The following is an 18,935-nucleotide window of genomic DNA, read 5'->3' as shown; positions in this document are numbered from 1 at the left end:
CTGAATTATATTCAGTGGCGTAACTACTGCCCCCGCAGTCCTCGCGGTGGCTTGGGGGCGAGGGGCTGCGGGGGCGCCACTGATTACAGCAGACTGACATGCGGACGAACGTCCGCATGTCAGTCTGCTTTATTGGAGGGACACGGCGGGCGCAGCGTGTGCCTATCCTGTGTCCCTCCTGAGCCCTGCATCATCTCCGGCGGCCCGCGGGTCTAATAGGGGGAAGTGCCGTCCGTGAGCCAATTAGAGCTCACGGACGGCACTTCCCCCTATCAGACCCGCGGCCGCCGGAGATGATGCAGGACTCAGGAGGGACACAGGAGAGGCACACGCTGCGCCCGCCGTGTCCCTCCAAGTTCTCCAACAAGCGGCGGCTGCACTGCGGCATATCTGTCACGGGGGGGGAGAGAGGAGAGGGTGTCTGGCACCGGGGAATATATGGCCATTGGGGGGGGGATGTCAGGCACTAGGGGGGATATCCGGCACTGGGGCATATATGACACTGTGGGGGGGGGGGGGCGGGGGATATCTGGCACTAGGGCATATCTGGCACTGGGGAAGGGGGGGGGGGATATCTGGCACTGGGGCATATATGGCACTGGGGGGGGGGGGGGATATCTGGCACTAGGGCATATCGCACTGGGGGGGGGGGGATGTCTGGCACTGGGGGGGATATCTGGCACTGGGGCATATATGGCACTGGGGGGGGGATATCTGGCACGGGGTGGATATGTGGCACTGGGGGGGGGGGGGTTATCTGGCACTGGGAGGGAATATCTGGCCCTGGGGCTTATATGGCACTGGGGGAGAATATCTGGCACTGGGGGGGAATATCTGTCACTGGGGATATATGGCACTCGGGGGGAATATATGGCACTGGCGGCATATCTGGCACTGGGGGAATATCTGGCACTGGGGGCATATGTGGCACTGGGGGGGAATATATGGCACTGGCGGCATATCTGGCATGGGGGGAATATCTGGCACTGGGGGCATATGTGGCACTGGGGGGGAATATCTGGCACTGGGGGCATATCTGGCACTGGGGGGGTATATGTGTACCTGGCACATGGGGGGGGGGGCTATATTTGGCACCGGGGGCATGTGAGTACCTGGCACCGTGGGGAAATATCTGGCACTGGGGACATATGTGGCACTGGGAGCACAGCCCTAGCAACAAGGACTACCTCCTAGCAACGAGCATGACACCCAGTGCATGAAACACCTGACAACGAGCATGACACCCAGTGCATGAAACACCTGGCAACGAGCATGACACCCAGTGCATGAAACCCCTGACAACGAGAAGGTAATTGAAAAGTAATTAGAAGCCTTACTGTAGGACTTAATGTGTAATGGGCATTACGGTGTGTGGCATAATGTATCACGGACATTGTGGTGTGTGTCATAATGTGTCACAGGCATTACGGTGTATGGTATACTATATCGCGGGCATTGTGATATGTGGTATAATGTCTCAGGGTCATTGCAGTGTGTGGCATAATGTATCACGGACATTGCGGTGTGTGTCATAATGTGTCAGGCATTACGGTGTGTGGTATACTATATCACGGGCATTGTGGTATGTGGTATAATGTCTCAGGGTCATTGCAGTGTGGCATAATACATAACGGGCATTGCGGTGTGTGGCATAGGGTATAACGGGCAGGGCATTGCGGTATGTGTCACAGGCATTACGGTGTATGGTATACTATATCACGGGCATTGTGGTATAATGTCTCAAGGTCATTGCGGTGTGTGTCATAATGTGTCACAGGCATTGTATGTGCTATAATGTATCAGGGGCATTGCAGTGTGTAGCATAATGTATAACGGGCATTGCGATTCCTGTCATAATGTGTCGGGGGCATTACGGTGTGTGGCATAATGTGTCGGGGGCATTACAGTGTGTGCATATTGTGTCATGTGCATTGTTGTGTGCGGCATAATGTCTAAGGGCCATTGCAGTATGTGGCATAATGTATACTGGACATTACTATAAGGAGGAAAAATGACAAATAATGTAAGGGGCATGAATCAGGATTATTTTTCTTTCCTGTGGTGGCTAACGTCTGGGCGTGCAGGTTGCAAAACTGGGGTATAAGGTAGTCTTTTCCTGCAATACCACGCCCCTTTACGAGAAACCACGCCCATTCCAACAAAACCACGCCCCTTTTTTTGCAGCGCGCGCCTTCGGCGCGCGCATATTTGTCCCTTTCTTGCTCCCAGTTATGCAGCGGGGGGGGGGGGGGGGGGGGGGCGCCAAACATTTTTTGGCTTGGGGGAGAAAAATTTCTAGTTACGCCACTGATTATATTGATGCTTTGATTGCAGAAAGATTTGTTGCAGCACCTGTCAGTGACATTCCAGCTTCCCGCTGATCACATGGTAGAGTGTCCCAGGCGTTAGAAGGGAATGTAGAACCCCAAAATACTTTTTTTTACTTAAAAGGTTTAGGTGTCCACTTACTAAACAGTAGTAAAACATCCATGATGCATTACAAGCCTAAAGTATAGAGATCGCAAGACTATTTTATACTATAAAGTTTTTGAACTTGTTCCATCTAAAATGTGCCACACTGCACGTGGCTGTCTGTCATCCAAGCTCTTTTTGTACACTAGAAATTCCACAAACCTATACATTCATGTACCAAGGCTGATGTGAAGTTGGAAGCAGTTTTCACTTAAAACTGCACCCAAAAAAAGACTCATTTTGCAAAGTATGCTTTGTCAGACATATCTCAAAATTCATGCATCTCTGTAAAGCCCCGTACACACAGGGAGAGATGTGTGCTGAGCAATCTATCAGTGATCACAGAGCACACATCTCTCCACTGCTCAGCACAGCGCAATGTATGCTGAGCGAGGGGGGCCACTCATTTCACCCAGCGGTGCCTGGAGGCCAATCTAGTACCAGCAATCTAGTGCCTGGGGGCCAATCTAGTACCATATCGCTGTGGGGCATACACACAGAGGAATCCGTGCTTGACGTCTTAGCAATTTTGTCAGATTGCTTAGAATTTAAGCACGGATTTCTCCGTGTGTTCCCCCCTTAAGGGTAGCACATTAGCTAGGTTTTTACTAGAAGGAAACAGTAGCTTATTTGACCAGTTTATGTCAGATGTGACCTGACAGTGTTAGTAGTAAATGCTAAAGTTACAGTACACAATATAGTATTTCAATGACGTGTGATATAGTATAAAACAGACTGTATGTTTGTGGACAGTCTTATTAATAAATATAAAAGTTGCATATACCATGTAAAATACAATTAAATACAGATGCAAATACAAAATAAAAGAACTAATGGCGTGTACACATGGTGAGATACAGTGCCGTAACTAGGTGGGGGCCAATGGTGCATTGCCCACAGCACAAATGCACTGAGGGCGCACCATATGGCACCACACCCGCATGGCCACGCTGGTACACTGACTCTAACCCCGGCTGGCCGCTGCCACTGCTGCACGGCTCCTCCTCGCCCCTCCCCACCCCTGGCTCCTCTTTGAGACCAGCATCCGCCGGGGACAAGAGATCACGCTGTTAGATCCCTGGAGGGGAGCGGGCACTGACGTCAACTCTGAGGCCAGGTCACCGCATCTTCAAGTTCCAGCCACCCCACAAAAACAGGTAGCTGGGCTGGCGGATTGGGGTAGGGGGCTGGAGGGGGGAGGTTTCTGACTGCTGTGTCTGCTGTCAAACTTACACTCTCACTCTCTCTCTACCCCCCCAGACTCTGCTGCCGTAATGTGTAAAAATGGGGGACTGCTGCCATGATGTGTAAAAAGGGGGACAGTACTGCTGTAATGTGTAAAAAGGGGGACAGTGCTGCCGTAATGTGTAAAAAGGGGGACAGTGCTGCCGTAATGTGTAAAAAGGGGGACAGTGCTGCCGTAATGTGTAAAAAGGCGGATTGCTGCCGTAATGGGTAAAAAGGGGGACAGTGCTGCCGTAATGGGTAAAAAAGGGGGACTGCTGCGTAATGTGTAAAAAGGGGACACTGCTGCTGTAAGGTGTAAAAAGGGGATGCTGGCTGCCGTAATGTGTAAAAAGGGGACACTGCTGCTGTAATGTGTAAAAAGGCGGACTGCTGCCGTAATGTGTAAAAAGGCGGACTGCTGCCGTAATGTGTAAAAAGGCGGACTGCTGCCGTAATGTGTAAAAAGGGGACTCTGTCTGCCGTAATGTGTAATAAGAGGACGCTGTCTGCCGTAATGTGTAATAAGGGGGACGCTGTCTGCCGTAATGTGTAAAAAGGGGGACTGTCTGCCGTAAAGTGTAAAAAGGGGACGCTGTCTGCCGTAATGTGGAAAAAGGGGGATGCTGTCTGCCGTAATGTGTAAAAAGGGGGGCGCTGTCTGCCGTAATGTGTAAAAAAGTGGACGCTGTCTGCTGTGATGTGTAATAAGAGGACGCTGTCTGCCGTAATGTGTAATAAGGGGGACGCTGTCTGCCGTAATGTGTAATAAGAGGTTGCTGTCTGCCGTAATGTGTAATAAGAGGACGCTGTCTGCCGTAATGGGTAAAAAAGGGGGACTGCTGCGTAATGTGTAAAAAGGGGACACTGCTGCTGTAATGTGTAAAAAGGGGATGCTGGCTGCCGTAATGTGTAAAAAGGGGACACTGCTGCTGTAATGTGTAAAAAGGCAGACTGCTGCCGTAATGTGCAAAAAGGGGACTCTGTCTGCCGTAATGTGTAATGAGGATGCTGTCTGCCGTAATGTGTAATAAGGGGGCGCTGTCTGCCGTAATGTGTAATAAGAGGACTCTGTCTGCCGTAATGTGTAAAAAAGGGGACGCTGTCTGCTGTAATGTGTAATAAGAGGACGCTGTCTGCCGTAATGTGTAATAAGAGGACGCTGTCTGCTGTAATGTGTAATAAGGGGGACGCTGTCTGCCGTAATGTGTAATAAGAGGACGCTGTCTGCCTTAATGTGTAATAAGAGCACGCTGTCTGCCGTAATGTGTAATAAGAGGACGCTGTCTGCCGTAATGTGTAAAAAGGGGGACTGTCTGCCGTAAAGTGTAAAAAAGGGGACTGACTGCCGTAAAGTGTAAAAAGGGGACGCTGTCTGCCGTGATGTGTAAAAAGGGGCACTACCTGGTGTAGTGGTGCTACTGTGCGGCGTAATTTGAATAATTGAGACTACTGTGCACCGTAGTATGAATTGGTATTTTCTCTGACGTCCTAGTGGATGCTGGGACTCTGTAAGGACCATGGGGAATAGCGGCTCCGCAGGAGACAGGGCACAAAATAAAAGCTTAAGGATCAGGTGGTGTGCACTGGCTCCTCCCCCTATGACCCTCCTCCAAGCCTCAGTTAGATTTTTGTGCCCGGCCGAGAAGGGTGCAATCTAGGTGGCTCTCCTGAGCTGCTTAGAATAAAAGTTTAGTTTAGGATTTTTTATTTTCAGTGAGTCCTGCTGGCAACAGGCTCACTGCATCGTGGGACTAAGGGGAGAAGAAACGGACTCACCTGAGTGCAGAGTGGATCGGGTTTCTTAGGCTACTGGACATTAGCTCCAGAGGGACGATCACAGGTTCAGCCTGGATGGGTCACCGGAGCCGCGCCGCCGTCCCCCTTACAGAGCCAGAAGAGACGAAGAGGTCCGGTGAAATCGGCGGCAGAAGACGATCCTGTCTTCAGACTAAGGTAGCGCACAGCACCGCAGCTGTGCGCCATTGCTCTCAGCACACTTCACACTCCGGTCACTGAGGGTGCAGGGCGCTGGGGGGGGAGCGCCCTGAGACGCAATATTACAGTATATACCTTAGGTGGCTAAAAAGAATACATCACATATAGCTCCTGGGCTATATGGATGTATTTTACCCCTGCCATTTTACACAGAAAAAGCGGGAGATAAGGACGTCGTGAAGGGGCGGAGCCTATCTCCTCAGCACACAAGCGCCATTTTCCCTCACAGCTCCGCTGGAAGGACGGCTCCCTGACTCTCCCCTGCAGTCCTGCTTCAGAATCAGGGTAAAAAAGAGAAGGGGGGCACGTTTGGCAGCAAATAAATATATTAACAGCAGCTATAAGGGAGTAACACTTATATAAGGTTATCCCTGTATATATATATAGCGCTGGGTGTGTGCTGGCAGACTCTCCCTCTGTCTCTCCAAAGGGCTAAGTGGGGTCCTGTCCTCTATCAGAGCATTCCCGGTGTGTGTGCTGTGTGTCGGTACGCGTGTGTCGACATGTATGAGGAGGAAAATGAGGTGGAAGCGGAGCAGTTGCCTGTGTTAGTGATGTCACCCCCTAGGGAGTCGACACCTGACTGGATGATTGTATTTAAACAATTAAGTGATAATGTCAGCAATTTGCAAAAAACTGTTGACGACATGAGACAGCCGGCAAATCAATTAGTGCCTGTCCAGGCGTCTCAGACACCGTCAGGGGCCCTAAAACGCCCGTTACCTCAGTGGGTCGACACAGACCCAGACACAGATACTGAGTCTAGTGTCGACGGTGACGAGACAAACGTGATGTCCAGCAGGGCCACACGTTACATGATCACAGCAATGAAAGAGGCATTGAACCTTTCTGACACTACAAGTACCACAAAGAAGGGTATTATGTGGGGGGTGAAAAAACTACCAATAGTTTTTCCTGAGTCAGATGAAATAAATGAGGTGTGTGATAAAGCGTGGGTTTTCCCCGATAAAAAACAGCTAATTTCTAATAAATTATTAGCACTATATCCTTTCCCGCCAGAGGTTAGGACGCGCTGGGAAACACCCCCTAGGGTAGATAAGGCGCTCACACGTTTATCTAAACAAGTAGCGTTACCGTCCCCTGATACGGCCACCCTCAAAGAACCGGCTGATAGAAGACTGGAAAATATCCTAAAGAGTATATACACACATACTGGTGTTATACTGCGACCAGCAATCGCCTCAGCCTGGATGTGTAGTGCTGGAGTCGTATGGTCGGATTCCCTGACTGAGAATATTGATACCCTGGATAGGGACAGTATTTTGTTAACTATAGAGCATTTAAAGGATGCATTGCTATATATGCGTGAGGCACAGAGGGATATTTGCACCCTGGCATCAAGAGTCAGTGCTATGTCCATCTCTGCCAGAAGAGCGTTATGGACGCGACAGTGGTCAGGGGATGCAGATTCCAAACGGCACATGGAAGTATTGCCGTATAAAGGGGAGGAGTTATTTGGGGCTGGTCTATCGGACCTGGTGGCCACGGCAACGGCTGGAAAATCCACCTTTTTACCCCAGGTCACTTCACATCAACAGAAAAAGACACCGTCTTTTCAAACTCAGTCCTTTCGTTCCCATAAATACAAGCGAGCAAAAGGCCACTCTTTTCTGCCCCGGGGCAGAGGAAGGGGAAAAAGACTGCACCATGCAGCCGCTTCCCAGGAGCAGAAGCCCTCCTCTGCTTCTGCCAAGTCTTCAGCATGACGCTGGGGCTTTACAAGCAGACTCAGATATGGTGGGGGCCCGTCTCAAGAATTTCAACGCGCAGTGGGCTCACTCGCAAGTGGATCCCTGGATTCTACAAGTAGTATCACAGGGGTACAAACTGGAATTCGAGGCGTTTCCCCCTCATCGGTTCCTGAAGTCTGCTTTACCAAAGTCTCCCTCCGACAGGGAGGCAGTTTTGGAAGCCATTCACAAGCTGTATTCCCAGCAGGTGATAATCAAGGTACCCCTCTTACAACAGGGAAAGGGTATTATTCCACGCTGTTTGTGGTACCGAAGCCGGACGGCTCGGTGAGACCAATCTTAAATCTGAAATCTTTGAACACTTACATAAAAAGGTTCAAATTCAAGATGGAGTCACTCAGAGCAGTGATAGCGAACCTGGAAGAAGGGGACTATATGGTGTCTCTGGACATCAAAGATGCTTATCTCCACGTCCCAATATACCCTTCTCACCAAGGGTACCTCAGGTTTGTAGTACAAAACTGTCATTATCAGTTTCAGACGCTGCCGTTTGGATTGTCCACGGCACCTCGGGTCTTTACCAAGGTAATGGCCGAAATGATGATTCTTCTACGAAGAAAAGGCATCTTAATTATCCCTTACTTGGACGATCTCCTGATAAGGGCAAGAACCAGGGAACAGTTAGAAGTCGGAGTGGCACTATCTCAGGTAGTGTTACGTCAGCACGGGTGGATTCTAAATATTCCAAAATCGCAGCTGATTCCAACGACACGTCTACTGTTCCTAGGAATGATTCTGGACACAGTCCAGAAGAAGGTGTTTCTCCCGGAGGAGAAGGCCAGGGAGTTATCCGAGCTAGTCAGGAACCTCCTAAAACCAGGACAGGTCTCAGTACATCAGTGCACGAGGGTCCTGGGAAAAATGGTGGCTTCTTACGAAGCGATTCCATTCGGAAGATTCCATGCAAGAACGTTTCAGTGGGATCTACTGGACAAATGGTCCGGATCGCATCTTCAGATGCATCAGCGGATAACCCTGTCGCCAAGGACAAGGGTGTCTCTCCTGTGGTGGCTGCAGAGTGCTCATCTTCTAGAGGGCCGCAGATTTGGCATTCAGGATTGGATCCTGGTAACCACGGATGCCAGCCTGAGAGGCTGGGGAGCAGTCACACAGGGAAGGAATTTCCAGGGCTTGTGGTCAAGCATGGAAACATCTCTTCATATAAACATTCTGGAACTAAGGGCCATTTACAATGCCTTAAGTCAAGCAAAACCTCTGCTTCAGGGTCAGGCGGTGTTGATCCAATCGGACAACATCACGTCAGTCGCCCACGTAAACAGACAGGGCGGCACGAGAAGCAGGAGGGCAATGACAGAAGCTGCAAGGATTCTTCGCTGGGCGGAAAATCATGTGATAGCACTGTCAGCAGTGTTCATTCCGGGAGTGGACAACTGGGAAGCAGACTTCCTCAGCAGACACGACCTTCACCCGGGAGAGTGGGGACTTCACCCGGAAGTCTTCCACCTGATTGTAAACCGTTGGGAAAAACCAAAGGTGGACATGATGGCGTCACGTCTAAACAAAAAACTGGACAGATATTGCGCCAGGTCAAGGGACCCTCAGGCAATAGCAGTGGACGCTCTGGTAACGCCGTGGGTGTACCAGTCAGTGTATGTGTTCCCTCCTCTGCCTCTCATACCAAAAGTATTGAGAATCATAAGAAGGAGAGGAGTAAGAACTATACTCGTGGTTCCGGATTGGCCAAGAAGGACTTGGTACCCGGAACTTCAAGAGATGCTCACGGACGAACCGGGGCCTCTACCTCTAAGAAAGGACCTGCTACTGCAGGGGCCTTGTCTGTTCCAAGACTTACCGCGGCTGCGTTTGACGGCATGGCGGTTGAACGCCGGATCCTAAAGGAAAAGGGCATTCCAGAAGAAGTCATCCCTACTCTGGTCAAAGCCAGGAAGGAAGTAACCGCAAAACATTATCACCGCATTTGGCGTAAATATGTTGCGTGGTGTGAGGCCAAGAAGGCCCCTACAGAGGAATTTCAACTGGGTCGTTTCCTGCATTTCCTGCAAACAGGACTGTCTATGGGCCTAAAATTAGGGTCCATTAAGGTTCAAATTTCGGCCTTGTCGATTTTCTTCCAAAAAGAACTGGCTTCAGTACCTGAAGTTCAGACATTTGTGAAAGGGGTGCTGCACATACAGCCTCCTTTTGTGCCTCCAGTGGCACCTTGGGATCTCAATGTTGTATTGAGTTTTCTAAAATCACATTGGTTTGAACCACTTTCCACTGTGGACTTAAAATATCTCACGTGGAAGGTGTCGATGCTGTTAGCCTTCGCTTCAGCCAGGCGGGTGTCAGAATTGGCGGCTTTATCATATAAAAGCCCTTACTTAATTTTTCATTCTGACAGGGCGGAATTGAGGACTCGTCCTCAATTTCTACCTAAGGTGGTTTCTGCATTTCACATGAACCAACCTATTGTGGTGCCTGCGGCTACTAGGGACTTGGAGGACTCCAAGTTGCTAGACGTTGTCAGGGCCCTGAAAATATATGTTTCCAGGACGGCTGGAGTCAGGAAAACTGACTCGCTGTTTATCCTGTATGCACCCAACAAGCTGGGTGCTCCTGCTTCAAAGCAGACGATTGCTCGTTGGATTTGTAGTACAATTCAGCTTGCACATTCCGTGGCAGGATTGCCACAGCCAAAATCAGTAAAAGCCCATTCCACAAGGAAAGTGGGCTCATCTTGGGCGGCTGCCCGAGGGGTCTCGGCTTTACAACTTTGCCGAGCAGCTACTTGGTCAGGGGCAAACACGTTTGCTAAATTCTACAAATTTGATACCCTGGCTGAGGAGGACCTGGAGTTCTCTCATTCGGTGCTGCAGAGTCATCCGCACTCTCCCGCCCGTTTGGGAGCTTTGGTATAATCCCCATGGTCCTTACGGAGTCCCAGCATCCACTAGGACGTCAGAGAAAATAAGATTTTACTTACCGATAAATCTATTTCTCGTAGTCCGTAGTGGATGCTGGGCGCCCATCCCTAGTGCGGATTGTCTGCAATACTTGTATATAGTTATTGTTACAAAAATTCGGGTTATTATTGTTTGAGCCATCTTTTCAGAGGCTCCTTTGCATTTATCATACTGTTAACTGGGTTCAGATCACGAGTTGTACGGTGTGATTGGTGTGGCTGGTATGAGTCTTACCCGGGATTCAAGATCCTTCCTTATTATGTACGCTCGTCCGGGCACAGTATCCTAACTGAGGCTTGGAGGAGGGTCATAGGGGGAGGAGCCAGTGCACACCACCTGATCCTTAAGCTTTTATTTTGTGCCCTGTCTCCTGCGGAGCCGCTATTCCCCATGGTCCTTACGGAGTCCCAGCATCCACTACGGACTACGAGAAATAGATTTATCGGTAAGTAAAATCTTATTATTTTGTGGCCACGCCCCTTCCCCATGAAGCCACGCACCTATATAATTTTCACGCTTCTGCGGCGCGCACTGCCCCTATCTTGAATAGGTAGGGGGGGGCGCCAATGCCGTTTCTTGCACACAGCGCTAAAATGCCTAGTTACGGCACTGGTGAGATATTTCTTTGCGATTTAGACTATATAGTCAAAATCGCAAAGAAAGTTAGTGCAGTTCGCAAGATCCTGATGCGATGCCGATGCGCGGTCCCGCGCGGTCTGTATCGCATGCCTAGATAGACTGTTCAGGCAAGTAAATTTTGACTATCTCGAATAAAAGATTGTCAAAATTGACACTTAGTCAAAAACGGACAAAGCCAGTATCACATGCACAGTCATTATATGCTTGCGATACCGACCTAGTCCCTGTCGCATAGTGAGAATCAGGCACAGCCTGAATCTCACTGTGTGTATTCACCTTAAGTTTAAATAATTTTAAACATCTTTTGTCTTCTCATTTAAAAATCAAGTGCTGATCTACAGCAGCCGCACTAATAATTCATATATACTTGGCGGCCTTATGGCACAACAGGGGACAATGGGTCCAGAATATGGGCGGTCCGGGGGTGTGGAAATGTGATTGAGCCATCGCGGCCCCACCCCCCGCTGTACAATGCCCACATTACTGACATTGTAAAGTGGGGGGCGGGACTACGATGACGCAATCAATGCAAATTTTTCCAGGTGGCCAGCAGTGCCACTCAATTTTACGGGAGCCTCCTGGCCATTCTAAGAGAGTAGGCAAGTACAGTTGATGTAGCATCAGCAGGAGGGATGAAGATGTACTCAGAAGTATATTTTTGCACCAAAGATCAAGCACCTGCAAGTTATAGACCCCCTGACAAGTGCATATGTGCCTGTGCTGAAGTCTGGCTAAGTGGCAATATTGTTAACATGCGCTGACTATACACAGCCTACAGTATGTCATTTAACACCAGTATATAAACTATGAAAGGAGACTTATCAATAATACAAATATATACAGTACACAATATATCAAAATAGAATAAAATAAAAAATAAATACAATTAATCAGTATAATCATCAAAATCAAATGCAAAAAAATTCAGTAATTACATAAGTAGATTGCCATAATAATGTAATACAAAACGAATCAGAATAACTCATCAGAATAGTAAAAACAATTGAATGAAACAACATTCCATAATTACACAAGAGAAAACAGTATCAAATAATAATACTGCATATTACAGATAAAACTAGAAATTCAATAAAGTTAAATACCAAGATACAGATTAATACTATGAAGTATATTTATTAATATTATTTTTAGTAAAATAATGTGAAAAAGGGTGTTTTCACTGCTGCTGGACATACGAGGGGCAGCACCAAGTACTTCTCATGGGTGGAGCTAAACATACATTCAGTCTAACACACCAATCTCCCTGAAAGTAGGCAAGTATGTCTTGGTGCCAACAAGGGGTAGGGAGTTGGCTCAGGTGGGAACATATGGCCCATCATTTTACTCCCCAAAAGGTATCAGTATGTGGTGCAAAAATACAATGGTGCAAGCGGGTGCACCCCCATTTACAATCAACAGCTCTTGCATTCTGCTCTGCTTATTGCTCCCTCTCCACCCTGTACTCAGCTCCTGTGTGCGCATCTTTGTTCTACTCCCTGCTTAGTTTAGATCTCTGTTTAATGTTTAGCACTATTTTCCCCATCACCCAATGTCTACATGTAAATCCCCCCAAGTGTGCATGTGTCTATGTCCCGCCCAGTGTGTCTATGTAACATCTGTATGCCTTTCCTTTATTCTTCCTCCTTTGCCTATGTCTCCAATAACTGTCTTATTACACATTATATAACACCCTGCGTCAGTGGCGGAACAAGCAAGCGGTGGGCCCAGGTGCGACAAAATGCTTTGGGCCCCCCCCCGCATCCCATCCAAGTCCACCCCATGGGCAGTGCGCGCCGTAGGCGCGCGCAAAAATACATAGTGGCGTGGCTTCGTGGGGAAGGGGTGTGTCCACAAAATAATACCAATTCATAAAACGGTGCACAGTAGTCTCCATTCTTCAAATTACGCCGCACAGTAGCACCACTACACCAGGTAGAGACCCTTTTACACCTTACAGCGAACAGATTCCCCTTTTTACACATAACGGCAGACAGCGTGCACTTTTTACACATAACGGCAGACAGCGTGCCCTCGTTACACATAGCGGCAGACAGCGTGCACTTTTTACACATTACGGCAGACAGCGTCCCCATTTTACACATTACGGCAGACAGCATACACTTTTTACACATAATGGCAGACAGCGTGCCCTCGTTACACATAGCGGCAGACAGCATCCCCTTTTTACACATTACGGCAGACAGCATACACTTTTTACACATTACGGCAGACAGATTCCCCATTTTTACATTGCGGCAAGCAGATTCCCCATTTTTACATTGCGGCAGGCAGATTCCCCCTTTTTACACATTGCGGCAGGCAGATTCCCCATTTGTATACATAGCGGCAGGCAGATTCCCCATTTTTATACATAGCGGCAGGCAGTCCCCCCTTTTTACACATTGCGGCAGGCTGATTCCCCCTTTTTACACATTGCGGCAGGCAGTCCCAACAAATAAAAAAAGAATGAGACAGAAAGAAAGAAAGAAAGAAAGAAAGAAAGAAAGAAAGAGAAAGAAAGAAGAATTATACTTACCCTCTCTGTTGGCTCAGGCTCCTTGTGCAGCTTCCCGGGCAGTAGAGAAGAAGGAGGAGGGAGGTGGAGGAGGGAGCCGCAGCAGCGCTGTGTTATTGGTGGAGGCGCTGCTGCCCCTCTGCTTCACTATAGGCTGTTCTCAGAGACAGCCTATAGTGAAGCAGAGGGGCAGCAGCAGCAGCGCCTCCACCAGTAACAAAGCGCTGCTGCGGCTCCCTCCTTCACCTCCGTCCTCCACCTTACCCCGTACCGCTGCAGTGCGCGCCGCTCCTCTCCTCTCCGGGCGGCTGTGCGCTGCGGGCAGCGGTTGCCCGCAGCGCACAGCGGTTGCCCGCAGCGCACAGCGGCATGTAATGAGTCAGTTTGACTCATTACATGCTTGGGCCCCTGGACAGAGGCGGGCCCCAGTGCAACGCACTGCTTGCACTGCCGGTAGTTCCGCCTCTGCCCTGCGTACAATTACTGTTTACTCCCAATAGCCACATTTCAATTGTGCACCTCAATACCCAACTTTCCCCTTCATTAAACAACTTTTCCTCTAGCCTGCCACCCCTTTTCTTCTACTTCTGATTTCTCCACACCTTACCTTCCTCCTCCTCTTCAGCTGAAAGTGACTTGTCCCCTGCTGGCTGCCATCAGGAGCAACATGGCAGAATCTGAGGATGTCAGGTAAGTGCAGACTTCTGATATTAAGTTTTACGCTATAACCTTGCTATAGTGGTCGAAAGCAGTGATGTAAAATGTCATTTTTTGGGGGACCCAAACCAGTTACTTGCCACTGGCCCCATGTGTTGTTAATCTGGCTCTGCTGCTGACAATCATTCATGCACTGCATGTGTTCCTGAATGCCAGAGACTCATTCTCAGTCTGCATGCAAGGCACCAAACGTATGTGAGTTAAAGGGCTAGATGCATCATCGCTTGGAAAGTGATAAAATGGAGAGTGAAAAAGTACCAGCCAATCAGCTCCTAACTGACATTTTTCAAACACAGCCTGTGACATGGAAGTTAGGAGCTGATTGGCTGGTGCTTTTTCACTCTCCATTTTATCACTCTCCAAGCGATGATGCATCTAGCCCAAACTGTTTAGTCAGTCCTTCACACAGGTCAACTGAACTGGGACATGGAGACACTACTATATGTAGTGTGTGACAGAATTTATTTATGATTAATAATGGCCATTGCATTAATATCTTTTTCTATATATAAATACATGAAAATTATTTATTATACTGCAACTTTTGCAAGATGCCATAGTATGATTATGGCTTAACTGAGTTGAAGGCATTACAGGTTGAGTATTCCATATCCAAAATGCTTGGGAACAGAAGTATTTTGGATATCGTATTTTTCCGTATTTTGGAATAATTACATACCATAATGAGATATCATGGTGATGGGACCCAAGTCTAAGCACAGAATGCATTTATGTTTCATATACACCTTATACACACAGCCTGAAGGTCATTTAATACAATATTTTTAATAACTTTGTGTATTAAACAAAGTTTGTGTACATTGAGCCATCAGAAAACAAAGCTTTCACTATCTCAATCTTACTCAAAAAAAATCTGTATTTCGGATATTTGGTTATGGGATACTCAACCTGTAATAATGATTGTTTCTATCTATGTATGTATCTATCTATCTCTTTATCTATTTATCTATCTACAGGGTGATTCAAAAGTCGCAGTACACCCTTTTGTTTCAAAAACTTTGCAGGAAATGGGAAAACTAACTTAGATTCAAGATGGCCGATTTAAAAAAAAATAGCAACTGCTATTATCCCTTAAGGGAAAAATAAAAGCGAGAATAAAATATAATCAAATCCTCAAAGGTAAAGGTGACAGAAATGTCATGTTCTGCTATGTCTCTTGCCAAAAATGACAGCCACTATAAACCAAGAAAGAAAGTGGAGACAGACTGCACAGGACTAGTTTTCTGTTCCTGTGAGCAGTGGTGGTGTCTGGTGAGTCACAGCGGCAGCTTTTCATTACAGTCTTCATGCTAGAAAGCGTGTAACCTAGGCATTGTCTTGAAACAAACTGAAATCAGCATACTACCCTCTTCCTGTCTGCATTATGTGGGTTTATAACTTTGCCAGATTACTGAGTTTATCAGCTTTGATCCTGTGTATACTGGATTCCTGATTTGATTTTACGTGTATGACCTCAGCTATCCAGATTTATCGACTGAAATCTCCAACCATCACTCTGGGTAAACACTTTCCTGATTCTCTACTTCATCATTTACCCTGAATCTACCTGATTCTATTATCTAGACCTGTACACTGATTCTTAAGGGGGATACTCACGGAGCGATCGCTGCCTAAAATCTAAGCAATCTGACTAGATTGCTTAGATTTTAAGCAGTGATCTCTCCGTGTGTACCCCTCACAGCGATAGCGATGCGCAGCCCCACGCATCGCTATCGCTGGTGCTAGATTGGCCTGTATGCAGGTCAATCTAGCAGGTCGCTCACTTCGCCCGCTGGGTGAAATGAGCGGCCCCCCGTCTCCCCCCGCATGCTCAGCACACATTGCGCTGTGCTGAGCGGGGGGAGAGATGTGTGCTGAGCGAACCGCTCAGCACACATCTCTCCCCAAATAGGCCCGTGAATACGGCCCTTTAGGATCCGGTATGATATACCGGAAGACATGATGCCAGCTTTCACTATACCGTCAGTGGCATCCGGCCTGCGAGGGGACTCGCAGCGATGTAGTGAATCCCCTCATGGGCTTGCTGCACTCGGCATGCTTCAGAATCACTGGCTTTGCTTGCCACAGGTTCTATTCCCACCCGGTTGGTGGCGTGGACCCACCAAATGAGTGGGAATTAGGGCCGGATGTCAGTAAAATGGCGGTTGTCGGGATTCTGGCATTGAGTTTCTGAATTACAGGATCTCGACTGCGTGCATTTTGACTGCATCCCAATAAACCCACTATCGGGGTATTTTTCGTGTTATCCCTTTACCTCTATTTAATCATAACTACCTATTATAACGTAACAACTAAAATAAAGACACAGACAACAGTGCTGGCGTTTAAAATCTTTGTCAAATTTATTAACAGGTACTATTTTCCAGTTTTACTTTAAATGGTGGTGGCACTAAAGAACAGACAGGGAAAACAAACACACACACAAAACCAAGCGTTGGTGTTCAACTCTCCACTCCACAACCCACCCGTTCAGGTGGTGTAACCATTTCCCGTCCAGGACAATTGGTTTACGCTATACCCGACTGCAAGGAGAGTGCACCCACTAAAGCCTAAAAACTTAACAACCAACCGTTCTTTACCGCCACGTATTGAACCAACTAACCAACCACACAAACTGGGTGGAAAAACAGGAAACAAGAGGCAGATAATCTGCCTCAGCCTAGCTTCAAACAAATCTCTCCTCCCCACTTGACCACCATTGGCTGACCCCTAATCATGCCATTACAAACAAAAACAATCATAACACATCCTTAAAGTGGCAACCCTCAAAACCCCTTGTGGTTTAAGATGACCTCAGTGCTTACATATATATATTCAGCCTTCGGTCGGGCTTCTCATACCATGCCACTGGAATCTTTTACCTTTACTGAACACATGAGGACTTAGGGGGACATGTACTAAGCAGTGATAAAAGTGGAGAAGTGAGCAAGTGGAGAAATTTCCCATGGCAACCAATCAGCTGCTCAGTACGATTGTATAGTATGCAAATTGGAAATGTTACGTCAATGCTGATTGGTTGCCATGGGCAACTTCTCCACTGGCTCACTTCTCCACTTTTATCACTGTTTAGTACATGTCCCCCTTAGTCCCGCAGTTCCATACTGTACCAATCCTGCCATAATAGTTTGTCCACACATGGATTTCACAGGAGAATGTGCCAGTATGTCCAACACAGAGGCCATTCTGACACACTTAAAGCAGGGTGAATAAATTCTTGTGCTGGGTGGACATCGTTGAATTAAACAGAAGTACAACATCACCAGATTTAAGATGATACTAAAAAGTTATTACTATGGATGAAACTACTAGATGACATTCATCTATCCGAGAAAAGGGCAGAAAAAATGCTGACATCATAATCACCCATTCAGCAGTAATGATGAGACTCTTCATTACAATTTGTTACCTATTAATAAAGCTGAAAAGTCTGAATGAACAAGAGACCATTCATATTATGGGAATAAAGATTGTAAGCTTCCCTGGGGCAGGGACTGATGTGAATGGCCAAATATTCTCTGTAAAGCGCTGCGGAATATTTGTGCGCTATATAAATAACTGGTAATAAAATAATAAATAAATAAATAATATTATATCTAGTTAGGCTCCTATTACTGGCGAAGCAAAAATAATCAGTGGCAACAATGTATCATTAGGCTTTCTCTAAGGTTGGATCCCAATGGCAAGGAAACACACGTAGATACCACAATATAAGGTGAGCAAACACTCTGGAACAGGTAATAAGTAGAGATGTGTGGCGGGCACTTTTCGTGTTTTGGTTCTAATTCCCCACTCGTGTTTTGGTTTTTGGTTGGTTTGCCAAAACCACCCTTGCATGTTTTGGTTTTGGATCTGGATGATTTTTGAAAAAAACATAAAAATGGCTAAAATCACAGAATTTGGGGTTAATTTTGATCCTACGGTAATATTAATCTCAATAACATTCATTTCCACTCATTTCCAGTCTATTCTGAACACTGAACACCTCACAATGTTTTTAGGCCAAAGGTGGCACGGAGGTGGCTGTATGACTAAGCTAAGCGACACAAGTGTGCGGCACAAACACCTGGCCCATCTAGGAGTGGCACTGCAGTGTCAGACAGGATGGCAGATTTAAAAAATATGCCCTAAACAGCACATGATGCAAAGAAGAAAAAGAGGTGCACCGAGGTTGCTGTATGACTAAGATAAGCGACACAAGTGTGCGGCACAAACACCTGGCCCATCTAGGAGTGGCACTGCAGTGTCAGACAGGATGGCAGATTTAAAAAATAGGCCCCAAACAGCATATGATGCAAAGAAGAAAAAGAAGTGCACCGAGGTTGCTGTATGACTAAGCTAAGCGACACAACCACCTGGCCCATCTAGTAGTGGCATGCAGTGGCTGAATGTCGAAAGTGACCCGCAATTTTTCAGTCCACTGACAGCATCTCCTGCACGCCCCTGTCATTTTTAAAAAATTCTGCAATTGGTGGACTTATACGGCAGTACCCCTGGACTTATACGGCAGTTTCAGACAGGATGGCACTTTAAAAAACCATGCCCCAAACAGCACATGATGCAAAGATGAAAAAGAGGTGCACCAAGGTTGCTGTATGACTAAGCTAAGCGACACAAGTGTGCGGCACAAACTCCTGAACCATCTAGGGTTGA

General features: G+C 47.3%; 1 long non-coding RNA gene across 1 annotated transcript in view; it reads left to right on the top strand.

The window, feature by feature from the left end:
* The first annotated feature begins 1,153 nt into the window (after nt 1–1,153).
* The window catches only part of LOC134948636 (uncharacterized), a 36,452-nt gene continuing 18,670 nt past the window's right edge, over nt 1,154–18,935 (top strand). Inside the window, exons 1-2 of the long non-coding RNA XR_010182990.1 lie at nt 1,154–1,309; nt 14,173–14,237. This is a non-coding gene — a long non-coding RNA (uncharacterized LOC134948636). The remainder of the gene's footprint in view (nt 1,310–14,172; nt 14,238–18,935) is intronic.

The sequence above is a fragment of the Pseudophryne corroboree genome, chromosome 1 (assembly GCF_028390025.1).
Source record: "Pseudophryne corroboree isolate aPseCor3 chromosome 1, aPseCor3.hap2, whole genome shotgun sequence".
Taxonomy (NCBI): domain Eukaryota; kingdom Metazoa; phylum Chordata; class Amphibia; order Anura; family Myobatrachidae; genus Pseudophryne; species Pseudophryne corroboree.
The sequence above is the reverse complement of the archived record's forward strand: the minus strand, read 5'-3'. Positions and strand labels throughout refer to the sequence as shown.